We start from the raw sequence: 22,637 nt of genomic DNA, 5'->3' as shown, positions 1-22,637 counted from the left end.
GTTTTTTGAATCTGTCCAACCAACCCATTCTCGCACTAAAGGCTCATCACCATTCATTAGCTTGTTCAGGTAAAAAGCCTTCTTCCCCTTTCTTTTTCCTACATAAACCAAGGGAAAAGACCTTCATCAACTTTATCATACTGGGACTGTTTCAAAGTCTGCCGAATTTCAAGTGTTTTTCCCAAAGACGTTGCACAGGACTGTTTAAGCTTCACTCAGTTCTTCTTCCAAATACAAATGGTTGCTTTACCAACACCCAATTCCGTTGCCAGTTCAGATACATTCTCGCCATTGTCTATCTGCTTCAAAGCATTCAGTTTTTCTTTGAGAGTTAATGTTGTACGTTTCCCTTTACTCATGATGAAAATATGTACACCACTACACCTGAACGAATACAATATAACTGTTACGCGTGCCAGCGATTGATAACTAACATAACCAAGCACTTTGCGAGCCAACTGGCAGTGCACTGACCTCACACTACAAATGTCTCAACAATGCAGAACAACAAGGGCAGCAAGTGAGAGTGAGCCATTGTTCCCACTTGTTACCATGGTGTACCTACTTATCTGCTTGGTATACTTCATTGTAGAAACTCGTCCTCACAGTTTCGGCTAATCCAAACAAATCGGTAATCCGAACAAGGTCCAGTCCCAATTAGTTCAGATTAACAGGACTCTACTGTACCTGAGTTTTTTAATCTGTTCCATATGCTAATTTAAAGATGGCATACTAAAGAGATAAGTCTCCGAATTTCATATGCTGTTCTCCGGGTTTGGGAAGATAGGTAACCTATTACAGAATGCCCAACAACTAATACTTGCTAATTGATCAAAACATGTAACTCCTCGGGTGTAGTAGCAGTTTATGAATGCTGAAGGTGTTTGATGAGGGAGTGCCTCATAACATTGAATGTGGTGTTCCTAGTATAGCTCTGTGAGTTTTGTAGAATCTCATATACTACTCCTAGAGGAGTCTCTATTTTAGTTTTATTGGATATGGTAAGTAATTTGGTTCGGCTTTTAAGAATTTTCTATGGGAAATTAGGGTTGTTAAATCCATGGAACTGGTGTAATTTGAATGTGCAATTTACAAAAGCAAACATCCAGTGATTTCGAAAGGTGTTACAAGCGTAGCTAGAAAAGCCTGAGTTCTGGGATAAAAGTACTCAATTAGATGAAATATGGACAATAAGACTAAACGGCTACTGGACTGTAGGTCCTGATAATGAGTGATTCACAGGAGAAAACTACAAGATATTCTACAAAAACTCTTTAATGATCCATATGGCCAATAAATATTGGTTATTCAAGACCAATATTCGTAGAAAAAGAATGATGCCTGGTAGAAATGTCAAGAAACAACCAAAGTGACATTAGGCAAGCACATTCCTGTGATTACTGGTTTATAATTCATAGTGGAGCATTCCACATGTAATAAACATGAGTAAGTATGTTTATTACAAATGATATAAAAGTAAAGCTGTGAGTCTTGTAATCCTTTTTGAAATGCGTTATGAATGATTTGTATGTTCCTTGTGCCAACTGATTTCTTCCTGACAGGATCAGAGAAAAATTCATATGACAAATCACACTTTTGTTAACATTGACGCCATCAAAATCTATAAACCGTAGCTTTAAACGACAAAGGTTGGTTTTATTCATGGCTTCATTTAACTCAGAGTAAATATGATGGCTTTACCATTATATTTTGATATAATAATGATATACAAATCAGAATGTGGGGTTGAATGACAGAAAATCCTCAGGAATTGGCAAAATTTGCAAATGAGTGTTTTCAGGTATTGCAGAGCAGTTGCAACACACTCTTAAAACACATGTAGCGCTCACAATGAATTACTCAGCCGGCATAATGATGTTTCCCACAGAAATTTAAAAATAAGAAGACAGCAAGCATAGATAATATTCCAGCTCTGTTCTGAAAATATGTACAGACAGAATATGAACCCCACTAACAAACATAATAAATGAGACCAATAGTTCAGGTATTTTTCTTGAGTACCTAAAGCTCACACAAGTTGTGCCCTTAGAAGGGAAATGTAATGCAGAGAGTATTTAAAACTACAAGCTAGTTTCACTACTGTCTGTATTCAGTAAGATAATTGATTCAATCATGACAGATAAACTGATCTAATGAATTACATGAATAAATATGACCCCTTTTAATGAAGCATAGTTTTGTTCGTGGAGTGGGAGAAGTACAATATCAACCATTACATAGTTCACGTGTCTGCTGATGAGAAAATTTTAGTAAAACAGTTGTCAGACAAATAAACATAGGTGTCCTTCCTTATTCTTACATACACTCAGTTCTTAGCTATGGGTTTCTCACCTGGTTATCAGAGGCACAAAATATGGACACAATTTTTAAACTGCAGAAAAGGGCTGTAAGAATAATAATAGTAGTAATGAAGCTCATTGTCAGTTAGGCAATAGATTCCATCCCTGCAGCAGCACAGGAGAGCACAGGGCCCATTTGTGAACTGTTTTACAACCTTCTAACTTGAAGCGGCTTAGTCTGGTTTATCTGTGTGCTTTGTAGTTTAATTTCTTGCACTTGAGTATTTACTAGCCATAATCCCATGTTTCAATAACTGTGCAGTGTTTACTTCCACCATCTTTAGTATGGATATGGGCAGTGAGTGCCGTGTACGGATGTGAGCTGAGTTGGTTATGCTTCGCTCACAGCTCCGGGTGGTGCTGGCTTCGATCACACAGTTTGAGGCTGCTGCTAATGGGCATCATTGTGGAAGTATATACATGGGGATCCAAGGCACATCCCCCCTAATGGTCTGCTATTGTGGCCGCCCTGGTTACTGCCTGCCTGCATTGAGATTGACCCCTCATCCATGGCTGAATGGGAGGTCGTTTCAAGGTATGGCAGGCAGCAAAAGACTTTCTGAGAAACTGATCAAAAGGCCACCCCAGTTCATCTGACAAACAGGTTTCAGGTGCTAACTGTGGCTGTTAAAGATCCTGAGCCAGATATGCATGTCCTGTTACAGAGGCTGGGATTACTGGTGGTTGGGAGCTCCAATATTAGGTGTGCAATGGGGCCCTTTAGGGATATGGCCCCGGAAGGAGGGGAAGAAGTCCATTGTGCATACTGGGGGACTCATTCTGAGTGTAAAATGACTGCTTATGAATGCCATGAAGTGTACAGGGTGCAACCAACTGCACATGGTGACTAATGCTGGTGCTAATGCTGTGTGTCAAAAACCATTCTCTCTGGGTTCATCCTTGCTTGTGAGTTGGAAGACAGAGCTCACCACCTACAGCATCATCGACAGGATTGATTGGAGACCTTGGGTACAGAGCTGAGAGGAGGGTCTGAATTGGACGGTTCTGTGATCGTACTGGCTGCAGATTCCTCAACTTGTGCCACAGGGTGGTAGGGTTTCGTGTTTCACTTAATTGGTCAGGAGTCCATTACCCATAGGCGGCAGCTACACTGGTAGTGGCCCTGTGTGAAGTGGACAGGGCATTTTCTAGGTTAAGGGGTCTCATGGAAGGAAAAAAAAAAGGCCTTCTGTCTCAAAGGGTGCTGGAGCAACACAGGATGAGGGTAGACCTAGGAACCAGCAATATTATAGTTGTAAACTCGTAGCTGTGTTGGGAAAGAACCAAAGCTCCATGCACTAATAGAAAGTTCTGAAGCTCAAATCATTATATGTACTGAAAGCTAGCTATAGTCAGAGATAAGTTCAACAGAAATTTTTACAAAGGACTTAAATGTGTTCAGAGTTGGTGGCTGTATTTTTGCTGCTGTTAGCAGTCATTTATTTAGCAGTCATTTATCTTGTAGAGAAATTGAAGTAGAAGAATCCTGTGGGTTAGTGTGGGTAGAGATTACGACCTCCAACCACTGTCCTTTATTTCCACAGGGCAGGTTTTGTATGAAAATTGTAATTACCAATGTTGTGTTGCACAGCTCTTGTATTATAACTAATTTCTTAAGTATTTTGAAGCTTTCTAAACATAAATATGTGTAACTGATCTTAATATGGACAGAAAAACCGGTCATGTGGAAATAAAGGAAAATGATCTGGAGACTGAATTTGGACAGTTTTATATAAGTAATGGTAGCAGATGCTCCCTGATGATGATTATGCCTAGTTTTGATCAAATGATACAGTTGCTGAATTGTTCAAAGGAAACTTGAGTCTCATTTCAAATAGGCATCCCACTCACACAATGACAGCTAGTGGAGACTTCAATCTACCCTCGATATATTGGTAATAATACATGTTTAAAGTTGGTGGAAGGCATAAAATATCATTGCTAAATTGTGCTAAATGCTTTCTTTGAAAATTATTTTGGACAATTGGTTCAGGAGCCCACTTGAAGTGTACATCACTGCAAAAACTTACTTAATCTCTTAGCAACAAATAATCCTAAGCAAATAGGGAGCATCATGATAGATAAGTTTCAAAAATCAGATACATTTCAACTTGAAAACTTCCAAAGAGACAGTCTCCAGTCCCTCCGAGCTCACTATGTAAGTGACGCCAAGTGTGAATGGAACTGATCACCCATGGCACACAAAACGGGCCAGAATACTATTGCAGGACCAACGAGAAAAGCGGGCCAAATTGAAAGGAATACAAATTCTCCAGTTTTGGCAATGTTTTACAGAAGGTCACAATTTCGTGTGGACTTCAATGTAATAGTTTCCACAACGAAATCTGGCAGAAAATCCAGAGAGATTATGGTGATATGTAAAGTATGCCACTGGCATGACACAATCAACACCTGCATTGCACAATAGTAATTTTATCGATAACAGTGCCACAAAAGGGGAGCTCCTTAATGAAAGAAGAATAAGTAAATTTTCCGGAATTTGAGCAAGAACAGCTGACAATGTGAGTAACATGGAACCAGATATCCTCAGTGTAGCACAGCAGCTTAAATCACTTAATAACAGCAAATCTTCCAGTCCAGACTGTATACAAAGTTAGGTTCCTGTCAAGGCATGCTGATACAATAACTCTATACTTAGCAATCATATACAACCACTTACTCATTGAAATATCTGTACTTACAGACTGGAAAGTTGCACAGGTCGCATCAATACTCAAGACACGAAATAGTAGGGATCCACTTAATTGCAGATCCATATCACAGACGTCAATTTACAGTAGAATTTTGGAACCTGTACTGTGTTCAAATATTATGAATTACCTTGAAGAAAACGATCTATTGACACGCAGCACAGACTGAGGAAATATTTTTGTGAGAAGTAACCAGCTCTTTCTTCACGCGAAGTAATGAATGCTATTGACAGTGGACCTCAAATTGGTTTCATATTTTTAGATTTCCAGAGTGTCTGAGAGACCATTCCTTCTAATCAAATTGCACCACTGTGGAATGTCATCTCAGTTGTGCAACTGGATTCATGATTTATAGTCAGAGAGGTCACAGTTGGTAGTAACTAAAAATCATTGATTAAAACAGTAGTGATGTCTGTCATTCCTCAAGGAAGCTTTATAGGCCATCTGCTGTTTATAATAACAAACAATTTGGGGGACAATCTGAGCACCCCTCTTAGATTTTTTTGGAGATGATGCTGTCATTTACTTCTTGGTTAATTTCATCATTGTAAAATGATTTAGATAAGATATCTGTCTTGTCTTGTTTTGGTGTTCAACTCTGAGGTTGGTTTGCAGCAGAGCACCATTCCTCTCTTCTGCCTGCCTTCCTCTTCATTTCCAGGCACGTGTTACATCTAGCATCATTCATGATCTGTTGCATGTATGATATCCTTGGTGGCCCCCGCCAGTTCCTTCCCTCAGTAGCTCCTTCTGCTATTGTTCCAATGATGTTGTGTCGTAGGATGGGCCCTACAAGTTTGTTTCTTCTTGTTTGGATGTGCCTCCACAGAGATCTGGTTTCCTGTACTCTTCTAAGCACCTCTTCATTTGTTACTTTGTCTCTTCAGCTGATCTTCATCATCCTTCTATAGCACCACATCTCCAGGGCTTCTAGCTGTCTTCTCTCTTCTCTTCCAATTGTCCAAGTTTCACATCCGTATAGGGCCACGCTACAAATGAAAGCTTTCATGATATGTTTCCTTATTTTCGGACTGATGTTCTAGCTGGTGAGTAAGTTCCTGAAACCAAACTGATCTTCACTCATCATATCCTCCACCTTCTCTTCAGAACTATTTTTATGAGAATTTTTGACACACGTGATATTAGGCTTAAAGTTCGGTACTGTTCACATTTTGTAGCTGCTGCCTTCTTTTGTATAGGAACAATGATGCATTTCTGGAATTCTGTCAGTATCTCTCGTGTGTTATAGATGGACCTAATAAGTTTAAGCAGCATTGTTTTCATGCTGTCACCAGCATTCTTCATTAGTTCTGCAGGGATGTCATCAATACCTGTTGCTTTGTTGTCCTGTAGTTCTTTTAGAGCTTTGTCAAATTCTTCTTGCAGAATGTCATCTCCCTTGTCATCTTCGTCTACTTGCTCTTCTCTTCCTATTACTTCCTCCGAAGAGGGGTTCCGGCATACAACTCCTCTATGTATTCTTTCCATCTCTTCACCAAACAGTATTTTCCCCTCTTTATTTTCTATTGTGTCTGAGAGTGGTGTTATATGTTTTTAAAAAATTGTACTGCTGTTCTGTAAGCTAAATCAGTTCTTCTGTTTTGCATATTTTCTTCCACTTCCCTTCACACTTCCTCAAGAAAATTTCCTTTTCCTTTCCTAGCTTCTCTATTAACTAAATTCCTGTGTTCAGCTTTCCCTTGTTCATCAGTTGCATTTTTGTATAATCTCCTGTTTTCTATAAGCTCAATAATATCTGCTGCAATCCATTTCCTCTTGTTTTTGGGTTTAGTTATTCCAACTATCTCTTCTGCTGCTTTGTATATACCAGATTTAATTTGATCCCAGTCTTCATTTATTCCATCATGTTGAAAATTTTTAGTTAGATTGTCTGCTCCGTGAGCATAGCGCTTTGCTAGCCCCTCAGTTTTTCTAGTTCCCATTTAAGTTTTACTGGCTTCTTCTTCAAACATTTGAACTTTGCTTAGGACCAGGTTATGGTCACTGCCTATGTCTGCAGATGGGTAGCTCCTGCAGTCTTTTACCTGGTTCCTAAAACGTGCTTTCACTGGAATGTAATCAATCTGTTGTCTCCTCAGGTCTCCAGGAGCCTTCCATATATATCTTCTTTGTTTGTGATGTTGGGAAAGTGTGTTTGCAACAACTAATTGGTGCCTCGAGCAGAACTCGATTAGTCAATCTCCTCTTTCATTTCTTCTTCCAAGTCCATGTTTGCCAACAATTCCTTCCTCCGGCTCTTCACCCGCCATCGCATTCCAGTCCCCCATGGCAATTGGGTTTTCATATCCCTTGACAGTTCTCATCATATTACTTATTTCTTCATATATTTCATCATCAACTGCATCTTCTTCTTTTGCATGGTGTGAAAAAGGGCAGCTGACTATGAACAGTGAAAAGTGTGAGGTCATCCACATGAGAATTGAAATGAAGTGATTAAATTTTGTTTACACTATAAATCACGCAAATATCAATAAAATACCTAGGCATTGCAGTTACAAAAATTTGAATTTGAATGATCATATAGTTCATGTTGACACCACGGTGAACCAAACACAGTGTGTGATTAATCACAATGCAACAGGTCTACTAAAGAGACTTCTTATATTACATATTACTTTACCTGGTGCAAATCAAAGAAAATTATACAACAGGGACCAACTGAATTAAGCAGTGCCCTTGTTAAGACACTGACTTCTTATTCAGGAGATCTGAGTTTGCTCTGTAAGGGCATCCTAATTTAGGTGTTTCTAAATCATTTCATGCAAATGCCAGGATGGTTCCTTCAGCAAGGCAATCACTTGTCCTATACTTATACAAACAAACTTACATATTCCATGTGCATGTTTATTTTGAGTTATTTATTTTTATTGTATTATAACAAATCCTGTATCATTGTAAGATGATTCCTGGAAGAATAAATAAATAACAACAATAATTGTAAACTGCCTACTCTGTGGGACCCCAAATGAAGAAATCATGTGGAATCTCTTTAATTGTACCGTTTTTCTCCTATCAACACCAGTAACTTTGTTACTCTGTCCCACAAGCAGAAAAACCACAAGCTCAGTGATTGATAGTTATAGACATTCTGCGCCTAGGCTGCTACAAATGGTATTTGAAGGGTCCTCCAGAGTTTGCATGTCAGTGTATTTCCCCCTCAACAGCCCACCATTGAAATATTTGCCTTTGAGTTTAACTCTGTTTAATGAAGCTTTACCTTCCAAATAACAAAGATGGCCATTCGGTACACCATTTCAGTGATGCTGAGAGGCCTGGTACTTACCATTTTCTTGCTCAAGGCACTCATTTTTCTGTTCTCAGTCTAGTGTTACTTCACCATATCCTTGAGTTTTGAGTTAACACATAATAAGGAATTAGTAAATATTCAGTTGCAGATAAGAAACAGAACATTAAAAGTGCAAAATTTCTTAAGAAAACACAATCAAAGCAAATTTTCTTTTTTGGATCAAACATCAGTTCCCAGAGCTGAAAAATTTCCCACTGAAAAAGCTTTGAGGAACACAATGTACGCATATTGTAACTGTAATAAAACATTTGCCCTCACCAAGATGAGTGCTTTATGACCAATGGCCAACTGGATAATGAAACATATCAAGATTATGCTAGAAAGTTTGCTGCTCTTTGCTATGAAATAACTGCTATTATCTTTAACAGATTGATTTTTTGCTGACTCCTCTTTCCCTTTGAAATTAAATTTACAATATTTATTGCTGAGTCAGTTCTACAGAAAATCTCTTTTTGCTGTTTTAATATGGGTAAAGTATTGTGGAAGATGGATAGCCAAATTAAAACCTAATAAAATAGCCACAATGAGGAAGGAATTTTACAGTTTAAGGTCAGTTGACACTGATATAAATTGAAATAATTGCAGTTTTACCTCAAAAACCACTTTCCAGAATCAAGAAAAGATGTGTAATAATGAAATGCTTGATTGGCTCATTGTTGAAAGCTTAATTCTAAAATTCTGTGCAGAAACAGGTCCAAGGATACAGAGCAAGTTGAATAACTGTGCAAATGATTCTCTCTCTCTCTCTCTCTCTCTCTCTAATTTCTCAGAAATTTTAAATCAGTAGCTGCTTTTCTTAGAGGTACACAAAGTAGCAGACAATTTTGCTTCATATGCTTAATGGTCATAGTATTTCTTGATGTAGCTGTTTTTACATTTATATCTTCATGTGTCTTTAGAGCTGCAAATTTGTGTTGCCAGTGTCATGAAGTCACACAAAAACCAATAAGATTTGCACTCTGTTCATTCACTAGGGGAACCTCACCATACACAGAATTACCAAATTAGATTATGGAATTATATAAGGTACAAGCCACTGTTTTTTGCCCTGACTGGTATAACACGTAGCACAACTTCTTTCCTCAGCCACCACCTGCCTTTTATTATTGAACAACTGGTAGCTGTGTCAAGTTCATGTGCCATATGTGTATAACAATTCCGTTATCATTGTACCAAAGTCACATGTTGTGGTCATATGAAACTACTCTCAAACATTCAACTTTTTTTGAAAGGAACTGAAAAGGGAAACCATCTGCCTTTTTTTTTTATAATGTCTGCGAGTAAACAACATATAGCACACTGTTATCAGTCTTGGTTACATTCCAAAACATACTTACCTTTATTATACAGAGCTTCCAATAGTTAGTCAGCAACCAAAGCTAGGAACTTGCTTTATCTTTTTATTCTCTTTTAGCATCATAATACTAACTTATACAAGTATGTAGTTAGTATCTTTGAAGCAACATTTTCAGAATAAAAGGCTACTCCCTTATATTAGTAAGCAGTACTTTTCATTTCTTCTTTTTACAACACTTGAAAATCATTATGTACAGTTTGTTTCCTTATTTTATATTTTCATCATAACAGACTGCAAACCAGTAATGGTAAAATGACTATCTTCAGCAATTCTAATAATTCATTTCTAATTATTACTTGTTTCTGTTAGGCCTTATACAACTCATTCTGCAGGCGAGGATTTTGTGAGAATTTGTATTTTTTAATTTGATTTGTGTAGTTTTCTGATTCTTTCAATACTTCTTCAGTTAAAGTTCTCTAACCACCTGATGTTCCATATCTACCGCTTTAATACTACAACCTTGTACACACAGACATATAATGTTACCTGAAATACATAGGTGGCCATCACAGTGTTTGTAAAGGACAGTATATATGTGTACAAAATGATGTCCTAATCAACCATTTGATTTTAGATGCTTGCCACTAACAAAGAATATTTCAGAACAATAATTACAGTAGATTCGATAATCATACAATGGATGGTAAATTGATGGTCATGTGGCAGCAATAAAGCATTCCTGTCTATCAGATTTAGCTGAGGTAAAAGCAGTTTCATAAAAATGTAAATTCTGTCTCAGCTGAGACAATTTACCGCATGAACAATGGAAAGACGCTTTGTAGGACACAGCATATGACAAATACAATTCCATACTAAGAATATTCATGTGATACAATTGATCCAGGTTTCCTTTACAGTGGGTCAGGTACATTACAGAGGCAACAAAGAGAAAGGGTGGCAAACATCTGGGATCAAAGTACTTTGTGCCAAGAATAGATGGTTTTATTTAATACCAAGGACTAAATCTAATCAAACTTCAAGGCAGATTACAAGCAATACCACAAAATTATTCTTTGTGCTCTCAACAGAGCAACACACACAAAAAATTCAAACTCTCTGACAGCAGTAGCAATGACACATAAGTCAAATCCATGCCCTTGGTAATGGAATTCAACAAACTACCTCACGACAGTTCTGAAAACACAGGTAGAAAGATGGACCGTCGAAAGCCGTTCCATTACATTTACTTAGACATTGCGCATTCCATCAGCAGACATTAGTTCTGCCAAATCAATGCTAAAGGAGAGTCACAAAAATCAATAACTTACTGAATACAATTAGGATGGTAATTTGACCTAAGTATTAAAATCTTGTGCTAACTTGGTACCACTCCCTTTGTATTACGTATGTGATTAATTTACGAGTTATGATGTCTTTCCTTAATGACTGATAAATGCTGCAGTAATACCATATAGCCTATAAAATAGATGAGGAAGAGACTGATCTCCCACTTTCCGTTGTTCTAAAATATTTTTGATAAAGTAACTTCTATAGTTATACTCAACCACCATCTTTACCATAATCTTTTAACAACTGCTCATTTTGGCTTCAATAGAGGCTTCTTTGGACAATAAGTAATTATGATCACGCAAACTCAGTTCTGGTAGAACTAAATGAGAGAGAGAGAGAGAGAGAGAGAGAGAGAGAGAGAGAGAGAGAGAGAGAGAGAATATACGGCATTAAAGGTGTCCCCCCTTGAATGTGTGGAATCCTACCTTTAACCACAGAGGGTACAGTAAATATTATGTGATTTTATCCATTCTGGATGCTAGATCTTGTTGACTTCATGACATTATTCAGTTTTGGGCCAATTCTGTTTTTCACCTACATCAATAATTTACATGGGACATTGGAGAGCTCCTCAAAAACTATGATGTTAGCTAGTGACACATGCATACTGATAAAGAGCCTGTACACATGCACATTTGATGCAGCCATGAGAATAGTGGAGCAATCTTACAAACATTTCACAACAAACAGATTAAATCTCAATCTCAAATTAACTCATTCTATACAGCTCTAAACAAAGAAAAATGATGTCCACATACAAGAAGTAGAGGTGACTGTAGGAGGATACATGGGACTTAGACAAAATTTCTATTAGTTGTGATGAATGGCAGCCAGCTCTAAATGTAGAAAAATGTAAGTTAATACAGATGAGTAGGAGAAACAAACCCGTAATGTTTAAATATGGCATTAGTAATGTGCTGCTTGACAGTCACACATTGATTAAATATCAAAGCATTAGCACTACAAAGCGATATGGAATGAAATGAGCATGTAAGGATTGTGGGAGGGAAGTTGAATGTCGACTTTGGTTTATTGGGAGAATTTTAGGACAGTGTCGTTCATGTGTAAAGAAGACCAGATATAGTACATTAGTATTATCCATTCTGGAGTACTGCTTGATGTTTGGGATCTGCTCCAGTTCGAGCTGAAAGAAGACACTAAAGCAATTCAAAGGCGGGGTATGAGATTTGTAACTGGTAGGTTTGAACAACACCCAAGTATTATACAGGTGCTTCAGGAACTCAAATGGGAATCCATGGAGGAAAGACAACATTCCTTCTGAGGAACACTATTGAGAAAATTTACAGAATTGGACTTTGAAGATGGCTGCAGAACAACTCTACTGCCGCCAACATACATTTTGCGTACACAACACAAAGATACAATAAGAGAAATTAGAGCTCGTATGGAGGCATATACAAAGTTGTATTTCCCCTCGCTCTATTTGCAAATGGAACAGGAAAGGAGATGGCTAGTAGTGGCTGCCATGCACCGTATGGTGGCTTGCAGAGTATATATGTAGGAAAGTTCCTTCAGACTTAAGTCAACTAGAAATATGACTACCTACTTCCCTTCACATGTAACGTTAACTTGGGGTATATGTTGATGTAGGTGTAATGGGCCCAAACTAGATGAAACATCACATGTGAAGTTCCTGAATATCTAGATGCATAATAACCTGATATGCAACAGCAAGTGCATATGTTAGACAAGAAGCTCTGTCCTGCCTGCTTTATATTTCTAAATACTACCTGCTGATAGGACTGCTATCATTCTTTCACTCAACGTTAACCTATGTCACAGCTTTCTTGAGAAATACAAGTTAAAAAAGTGCTTATGCTACAGAAGTGTGCAGAAAAAGTATTGTGTAACACTGATAACCTAACACCTCTTCAAGGGCCTAGGGATTCTTACACATATTTTCCAGTACAATTACTGGCTAATGTATTTGTCATTAATAAACGTGAATTTAGGATGAACAGTGGAATTCACAACTGCAACAGGGTCGACAGAAGCGTCCGATCCAACGCGTCGGCTTTGACCCGTGACGTAAGGGTGTTGTGTGTGACGTCATGACGGCGCGGAGTTTGGTTTGAGTGTGGCTATCTCCAGTTCCGTTTTATCTTATTTTATTTACTTTTCTGATCTGTTCGTTCTATCTCGTAAGATTTTTTTAAATTTAAAAACACTTATTCCTTAGTTTTAATTATCTGTTTCCTCAAGTTTCTGTTTTAGTTTATTATATTTATCTTTGATCTGTTCGTTCTATCCCGTGAGATTTTTTTTTTTTTAAAGACAAGAAACACTAATCAGCTACTGAAGTGTCTTTATCTTCCATGGGTTGCAGGGGTTACGACCCCTGGGGAGGTGGGTCGGTATTCATGCATGGCTGTCTTCACTTACACGTTGTAGGTACGAAAGGCGTCTAAATTTGTTTATATTTAGTTTGCCTCGCACCCAAAACACCCCATTTCCCGCGCTTGTCCCGTTAGCGTCATTAGGCTTCTTGTGGAAAGTGTGTGTGTTTGTTTTTGTTTCCGCCATATTTGTGACGTCATGGGTCAAAGCAGACGGGTGGGATCGGACGCTTCCGTATTTCCCTGCAACATTAGTAATACAAAATAATTTTCATATAGATTATGCATCTCCATCTAGGATTCAGACTGGAGCTTTATATTCTGGTGCAGGTGTAACAAGTTCTTGTAGACATAAAACAGGAAATTTGAAATCCACTCTGTTTTCCAGAAAAAAAACTCAAAGAATACCTTATTACCCACTACTTTTACAATTCATCAGAATATTTGTACCTGGGAATTTAAATTACATTTGACACTAATATTCTTACTTAAAGATTTCTCACTTTCCCAGTATGCCTACATAGGATATAGTCAGTAGCAGTCTCCGAAATCAGTCAAGTCACATTATGTGGTTAGTGTGAAGTAATAGCCAAAAGTAGCAGCTGAATAGTGTAAGAGTAAGTGCATCAATATCAAAGGAGCTGCTTGCGTACATATAAAATGTAAACCTAACATTGAAGTAATTTCCATCATCAGCAGTGAGCAGATAAGCATTCATCATAATTTGCACAAGTGGCCTGCGACAGTTGGTTCACATTTCATATTCCTGAAGGCTACCCTTCACCATAGGATTAATGAAATGTAATGCTGAATCCATGAATTAATAAAAACTGTTAACACAATTTAACTTTATCACATCATCATGAAATAAATTTTGTCACCTTTAAAAATAGGCTATATTCCTGACTGTATAGAAAACATCAACTTCTGTTTTGTAATCTTTATTACTGTCATACACTATCTAAGCAATGTCAGTGATTGAAAATTTCATAAACTGGCTATTGCACAAGAACTAGTTGTTATTTGGCTGACATGCAGCATTTGGAATGGCATTTCTGTCTAATTCCTCACTCACTTAGAAAGGTTAAATCACAATTACTGTGTGACAGTATACCTAACAATCTGGAAATAAGGCAACAGCCAAAACAAGATAGGGAAATGTACATTTAATGACAAAAAATGAAACTTATCTCCTACTTACTTTTATGTAAAGCAATAAGTATTAATTTTGATAACTACAGTGAAAATCAATGTGAGTCTTAAACAGTGGAAATGCTTTCCATTTGAAAAAAACTGGAAAAAAGTGAGAACAAGTACTACAAAACAATATGGCCATAGTTCACTGCAGACAATTTCACTGTGTAACTAATTAGTTATCTCAACAGCACTTCTCATAATTTAGACATATGTATGTGTTCACTATTGCATAAACATGCTATGAATACAAATAGAAAACTGGCTTGTGCTGTATGGCAAAGCCAACTGAATGATATTTTCATGCATAATGGATTATATTACTTACAAAAGAATGTGCAGTGATGACTATGCGGAAACCAAAGAACTTCATTTTAAAATGTGACCAGGGCAGAACTTCAAATAAAACACTTTATTGTAAAGAAATTACATCTTGGACAATGGCTCCCAACCTTTCTCAGACCTGAGTACAATCGCCTAACTAAACTTTAGAAAGAAATCTCCTCTTGCAAAACTTATTAATTTTAAGATGATGAAAGACATTTAGTTAAGAGAGACAGAGAGAGAGAGAGAGAGAGAGAGAGAGAGAGAGAGAGAGAGAGAGAGTGTGTGTGTGTGTGTGTGTGTGTGTGTGTGTGTGTGTGTGTGTGTGTTAGAATGAATGGTGAAGGAATTCGTGGTCCATCACAAGTGCTACTCACTCAGCTAATTGTCCACAATGAGGGTAGACACTAGTTACAAAATACACTTCCCCCTGCATTACTCCTTTCCATTGTGGCACTTACTTGACCTGCACCTGTAACCCCACTTAAATCAAACAGGTTCAGATGTGTGCACTGCACTTCACGTTTGTAAATCACTTGATTGCTGTACTCCTTACTTCTGAACTGGCAGAAATTGGACAACTTCAGGCAGGTAATGGTTTGTGTTTTACCACTCTAACAACAACAACATTTAGCATTTCTTCCATATTTCTCACTTTTATCATCAGCAATATACAGTACAAAGTATAACATAAGTGTGTAGTGGGTGGACTATGTGACAAATCTGTAATCTCCATTGCATTAATTGTACTAATTGGGAAAAGGTAATTGTTAACTTGTATAATCAATTTCAGAGTCTTACAAAATTGTGATGATAATAATAATGATGATTTGAAAATAATTTAGTTCGTGACTGAAACAGAATCTAATTGTTTAGTTTTTACCTGTCAGATAATTTCATTTTACCCATTGGGGGTAATTACCTCCCTGGTTGGGAACCACTGATCTACGAGTATGCAACAGCCAGATCTGATTAGGCAGGTGTATTCTTGTGTGACTCTACATTTTATTTTTATTATTATTCAAATTATTTCATACTAAAAGCTCATTACCTGTACCAAATGCTTTTACATCTGATCAAGCATCAAGGGCTTGAGATATTGACATTTCTCAAAATATATTCAACATTAACTTAAAAAAAAAAAAAAAAAACTATAAATCACCTGGTCCTTCACTGATACGAAATGATAATTACATGAAGAAAGAAATGTGCAGTGTATAAATTCGCAAAATGATTCATTTTATGCAAAAATATCTACATCTATTGTTGCCTGTGCCTGCACAGATGTCTAAGTACGTCTTGATGAAATTTAAATACGCTATTTTTACCACGATCAGTGCCTTAAAAATTCAGTGTTTGTAAAATGCACCAACTGTGTGCAAGTCCTTCAGTGAACTAATTCAGTTTCTTAAAAGTGAAGCATTAATAACTGGATCATCCTTTAATTTGTGTAACTCATTATATCCATCTTTTATAGTAATATCCTGAAATGTCCTTAAATTTTCACTTGAAAAACATGGTTATGGTAGACAAAGATGCAGAAAGTATCAGACAATGTATTAACAACACATACGTAATGATTGAACCCTTGATAGTCCCTCCATAGCACTAGTGTGTCTGAGGAAAGCTGTGCACAGTGTGCAAGACAATTAATAAAGATTCTACTAGGCATATTATACCATTCTCAGTGTTTTGTCTGGAGTTGAAGTATAGTTAACAACCCTCTTGTTAAAATTTTAGGACTGCTTCGAATAGTTATTCAACAAAACAAAGAGAAAATATATCAACACAAACAATACTTTATTATTTTTTCAGTTGCTTAATATTCATATCTGAAACGCTGAATTAACACTCAAATTACACTCTCATTTGCAAACCAGTCTAAAACTTATTTCTTTTGTTATGTGAATATATGTACAATTTGTCCGTATGCAGTACAACAGCGGCCGCCTGTAAAAGTGCTCTCCTCGGCAGCACCGCATATCAGACACTAAATATTTGCAGGCCACGGTTAATCCCAGTGCCAAATATTTCCCGGTCGGGGAATTTTCTTACTTCCACTGCCCACTGCAGCAACTTTACTGCCAGCCGTTAACGCTTGTGCGCCTGCTGCAATAGCTGGTTTGCTGCCATCAGCCAATACTGTAGGTGGGCAAACCTCTCGTCGTGGATCTCTTGAGTAATAATAGTTTGCAGCCAATTTGTGAGCTGGTCCTTCCGGAAGATTGGGTGGTGGTTGAGTACGAGCTGCGATGAAATCTGCAAATCGGAGAGCGTTGGTATGTGGTCTTCCTAGAAGGAACTCTCTAAGCATCTCCAACAACGGTGAAACGCTACGTGGTTCTACTTTCCTTGACATGTTTGGAATAAATTCACTCACAACACAGCTGACGAACTCCACTGAGAACGCAATACACAGCAGTTAACCTCCTCCACCAAAGATACTAATGGAACGAGTTTGTAGTCTGCTACACGAAGACAATCGAGTAACGAAGTTTATGATCAACTGTTTATATGAGGCGCGCTTTATAAAGATCGAGAAGTAACAACACATTGGCCTATAACTTTTTCCGAATCGTTCTCTGGTTTCCAGTATAGTTGAACCACTCCAAACAGAAGTGCATACATTCACGGTTTATTGCCGTTACACAGCGAGGAATTTCCTTTTAGTAATTGTAGTCCAAAACCTAAAATTTCCAGAAATTCTTGCCTACCAACTCTTTCGGTCGGCATGTTCAAAAGTAAGTACTTTGAAGTGTATGGGCAAATGACGTACTAAGATAAAGTAGTAGTAATTTCTCAGCCTTTCGCATGCATGTATATGATCATCAGAAAGTATCCATACTGTGCAGATAATGACAGCAGTAGGAGACCCCAAAGTAGCAAACCTCAAAGAAATTGCCGCCACAGATGAGACTTTTAAAATCCTAACGATCAACTGCCGAAGCATTCGCAACAGATTGCCAGAGTTTGAAGCACTCTTACAAAGCAATGGAACTTTCATAATGGTACGAAAAGCTGAAAGCTGGCTCAGTCTCTTCTGCAAGCTACTAAAAGTAGCTCGGGAGATCTGTGTGGACAGTTCTAGTGATACAGCAATAGAATATATGAAAGAAGCAATGCCACATGCCTACATCTACACCTACATGATTACACTGCAATTCACAATTAAATCCTTGGCAGATGGTTCATTGAAACACCTTCAAGCTATTTCTCTACCATTCCACTCTCGAAGAGAGCACCAACAAAATATTTTAACACTCTGAGGACAAAGTTGGTGATTGAATTTCATGAGAAGATCCTGCGACAACGAAAAAACGCCTTTGTTTGTAAGATTGCAACCACAATTCACGTATCATATCCGTGGCACTCTCAATCCTATTTCGCTATGATACAAAATGAGCATCCCTTTTTGAGCTTGTTCACCTCCTCTGTCAAACCTATGAGATGATGATTCCACACTGCACAGCGATACTCCAGAAGAGGATGGACAAGGGTAAGGAGTCTCTTCAGTAGACCTGTTGCAGTTTCTAAGAGTTTTGCCAATAAATCAGAGTCTTTGGTTTGCTTCATTCCAATTTAAATTATTCGTAATGGTAATCCCTATGTAGTATGCATTTAGTTGAATTTATAGCCTTTAGTTTCGTGTGATTTTTCATGTACCAGTAACCGAATGTAGCGAATTCCTTTTATTACTATTGTGCATGATTTCACACTTTTCATTGTTTAAAATCAATTCCCACTCATCGTACCACACAGATATCTTTTCAAAATCATTTCGCAGTTGGTTTTGGTCGCCTGATGAATTTAAAAGACAGTAAATGATAGTGTAATCTGCAAACAATCTGAGAGGCTCGCTGAGATTGGCACCTAAATACTTTATGTAGAGCAGGAACAGTGGAGTGCGTACAGCACTTCTCTGGGGAATGGCAGATATTAGCAGAGGGCGACAGATATTAGCTGCTTCAGTTTTACTCAGTGATAATCTACATCTGCAAACCACCATGAAGTGCATGGCAGAGGGTATCTCCTATTGTACCAGTTACTAGGGTGACTGCTTATTCCAGTCATGTACAGAGCACAGGGGGAATATTTGTTTGGATGCCTCTGTGCATGCTGTAATTATTCTAATCTTATTCTCATGATCCCTATGTGAACTATATGTAGGGGGATGTAGTATATTCCCAGAGTCATCATTTAAAGCCAGTTCTCTAAACTTTGTTAATAGACACTCTCAGGATGACTTACGTCTATCTTCAAGAATCTGCCAGGTCAGTTTCTTCAATGTCTCTGTGACACCCCCCCATGGATCAAACAAACCTGTGGCCATTCATGCTGTCCTTCTCTGTAAACATTCAATATCCCCTGTTAGTTCTATTTGGTACGGGTTCCACACACTTCAGCAGTATTCTAGAACTGGTTGTATGAGAGATTTGTACCAATCTCCTTTGTAGGCTGATTGAACTCCCCAAATATTCTACAAATAAACTGAAGTCTACCACCTGTTTCACCCATGACTGAACCTATGTCATCATTCTATTTCATATCTCTACAAATGTTATATCCAGGTATCTGTGTGAGTTGGCCGAATCCAACAATAACTCATTGGTATTATAGTTATAGGTTATTATATTTTTTTTGTTTTTTGAAGTGCACAATTTTGCATTTTTGAACATTTAAAGCAAGTTGCCAATCTTTGCACCACTTTCAAATCTTATCAATGTCTCACTGAATATTTATGCAGCTTATTTCAGATAGTATTTCATAACAGGATAAGTGCATCATCTGCAAAAAGTTTGAGGTTACTATTAACATTGTCTGCAAAGTCATTAGTATACAACGTGAACATCAAGGATCCCAACATACTTCCCTTGAGAACATCTGTAGTTACTTCTACATCTGGCATTGTCTCTCTGTCCATGATAACATGCTACATCCTCTCTACTAAAAAGTCATTCTAGTCATAAATTTCATTTGATACCCCATATAATCATACACTCCTGGAAATGGAAAAAAGAACACATTGACACCGGTGTGTCAGACCCACCATACTTGCTCCGGACACTGCGAGAGGGCTGTACAAGCAATGATCACACGCACCGCACAGCGGACACACCAGGAACCGCGGTGTTGGCCGTCGAATGGCGCTAGCTGCGCAGCATTTGTGCACCGCCGCCGTCAGTGTCAGCCAGTTTGCCGTGCCATACAGAGCTCCATCGCAGTCTTTAACACTGGTAGCATGCCGCGACAGCGTGGACGTGAACCGTATGTGCAGTTGACGGACTTTGAGCGAGGGCGTATAGTGGGCATGCGGGAGGCCTGGTGGACGTACCGCCGAATTGCTCAACACGTGGGGTGTGAGGTCTCCACAGTACATCGATGTTGTCGCCAGTGGTCGGCGGAAGGTGCACGTGCCCGTCGACCTGGGACCGGACCGCAGCGACGCACGGATGCACGCCAAGACTGTAGGATCCTACGCAGTGCCGTAGGGGACCGCACCGCCACTTCCCAGCAAATTGGGGACACTGTTGCTCCTGGGGTATCGGCGAAGACCATTCGCAACCGTCTCCATGAAGCTGGGCTGCGGTCCCGCACACCGTTAGGCCGTCTTCCGCTCACGCCCCAACATCGTGCAGCCCGCCTCCAGTGGTGTCGCGACAGGCGTGAATGGAGGGACGAATGGAGACGTGTCGTCTTCAGCGATGAGAGTCGCTTCTGCCTTGGTGCCAATGATGGTCGTATGCGTGTTTGCGCCGTGCAGGTGAGCGCCACAATCAGGACTGCATACGACCGAGGCACACAGGGCCAACACTCGGCATCATGGTGTGGGGAGCGATCTCCTACACTGGCCGTACACCACTGGTGATTGTCGAGGGGACACTGAATAGTGCACGGTACATCCAAACCGTCATCGAACCCATCGTTCTACCATTCCTAGACCGGCAAGGGAACTTGCTGTTCCAACAGGACAATGCACGTCCGCATGTATCCCGTGCCACCCAACGTGCTCTAGAAGGTGTAAGTCAACTACCCTGGCCAGCAAGATCTCCGGATCTGTCCCCCATTGAGCATGTTTGGGACTGGATGAAGCGTCGTCTCACGCGGTCTGCACGTCCAGCACGAACGCTGGTCCAACTGAGGCGCCAGGTGGAAATGGCATGGCAAGCCGTTCCACAGGACTACATCCAGCATCTCTACGATCGTCTCCATGGGAGAATAGCAGCCTGCATTGCTGCGAAAGGTGGATATACACTGTACTAGTGCCGACATTGTGCATGCTCTGTTGCCTGTGTCTATGTGCCTGTGGTTCTGTCAGTGTGATCATGTGATGTATCTGACCCCAGGAATGTGTCAATAAAGTTTCCCCTTTCTGGGACAGTGAATTCACGGTGTTCTTATTTCAATTTCCAGGAGTGTATTTTGACAATAAATGTAGGCATAGTACCAAATAAAATGCTTTTTGGAAATCAAGAAATACTGCATCTACCTGACTGCCTTGATCCAAAGCTTTCAGTATGTCATGTGAGAAAATTGCAAGTTATGTTTCAAATGATCGATGTTTTCAGAATCCATGCTGGTTGGCATGGAGGGTGTTATTCTGGTTGAGATACCTTATTATGCTGGAGATGAGAATATGTTCTAAGATTCTACTACAAATTGACATCAAGGATATTGGACAGTAGCTTTGTAGACAATTTCTTTTACCCTTCTTGTACATTAATGTGACCTGTGCTTTTTTCCAAAAACTGGGTACAGTTTTTTTGTGTAAGGGATCTACAATAGATTACAATTAGAAGAGAGGCTAACTCAGCCGCAAATTCAGTATAGAATATGATAGGGATTTCATCAGGCCCTGCAGCTTTGTTCAGTGTTAATGATATCATTAATACTTTTTTCACTCATCTTTTCAGTGCAACAAGGGTTAAACTGCTCCACTGCAGAGTGAAAATCTCATTCTGGAAACATCCCCCAGGCTGTGGCTAAACCATGTCTCCGCAATATTCTTTCTTTCAGGAGTGCTAGTTCTGCAAGGTTCGCAGGAGAGCTTCTGTAAAGTTTGGAAGGTAGGAGACGAGGTACTGGCAGAAGTAAAGCTGTGAGTACCGGGTGTGAGTCGTGCTTCGGTAGCTCAGTTGGTAGAGCACTTGCCCGTGAAAGGCAAAGGTCCCGAGTTCGAGTCTCGGTCGGGCACACAGTTTTAATCTGCCAGGATGTTTTATATCAGCGCACATTCTGCTGCAGAGTGAAAATCTCATTCTGGAATATGGAATCAATTTGACACCCTTTCAATAGGACTCATTATTTCACAAGAATGATTTTTCTGAATCCTTGTTGGCCATTTGTCAATAAACTGCTTTCTTTGAGGTAACTCGTAAGTTCAAACATCATAGCCTCAGGTAAAGAGTTCTTGTGGGTAAACTTATCTAAAGTTCCAGCTGCTTAAGCTGTTTTATATTTACACCACTCACCTGAGCAAACGTTTTGGATCAGATTGTCATCCGTTGATATTTTATGGAATAAGGTTCCCCACACAGCCTTTTTCATACCATCTAGGGTATTCTGGTTGTGGTGTCACCGCCAGACACCACACTTGCTAGGTGGCAGCTTTAAATCGGCTGCGGTCCACTAGTACATGTTGGACCCGCGTGTCGCCACTGTCAGGGATCGCAGACCGAGCGTCACCACAAGGCAGGTCTCGAGATACGGACTAGCACT

At 39.1% G+C, this 22,637-nt stretch overlaps 1 protein-coding gene and 1 non-coding gene across 2 annotated transcripts in view; both read left to right on the top strand.

Moving 5' to 3' along the window:
* Window positions 1-22,637, top strand: part of LOC124796082 — a 101,404-nt gene that overhangs the window by 14,929 nt on the left and 63,838 nt on the right. The window lies entirely within an intron of this gene.
* On the top strand, window positions 22,039-22,113 carry Trnas-uga. The gene has a single exon. It is a non-coding gene; the product is annotated as a tRNA-Ser (tRNA).

This window comes from Schistocerca piceifrons, chromosome 4 (genome assembly GCF_021461385.2).
Source record: "Schistocerca piceifrons isolate TAMUIC-IGC-003096 chromosome 4, iqSchPice1.1, whole genome shotgun sequence".
NCBI classification, from domain to species: domain Eukaryota; kingdom Metazoa; phylum Arthropoda; class Insecta; order Orthoptera; family Acrididae; genus Schistocerca; species Schistocerca piceifrons.
The sequence above is the reverse complement of the archived record's forward strand: the minus strand, read 5'-3'. Positions and strand labels throughout refer to the sequence as shown.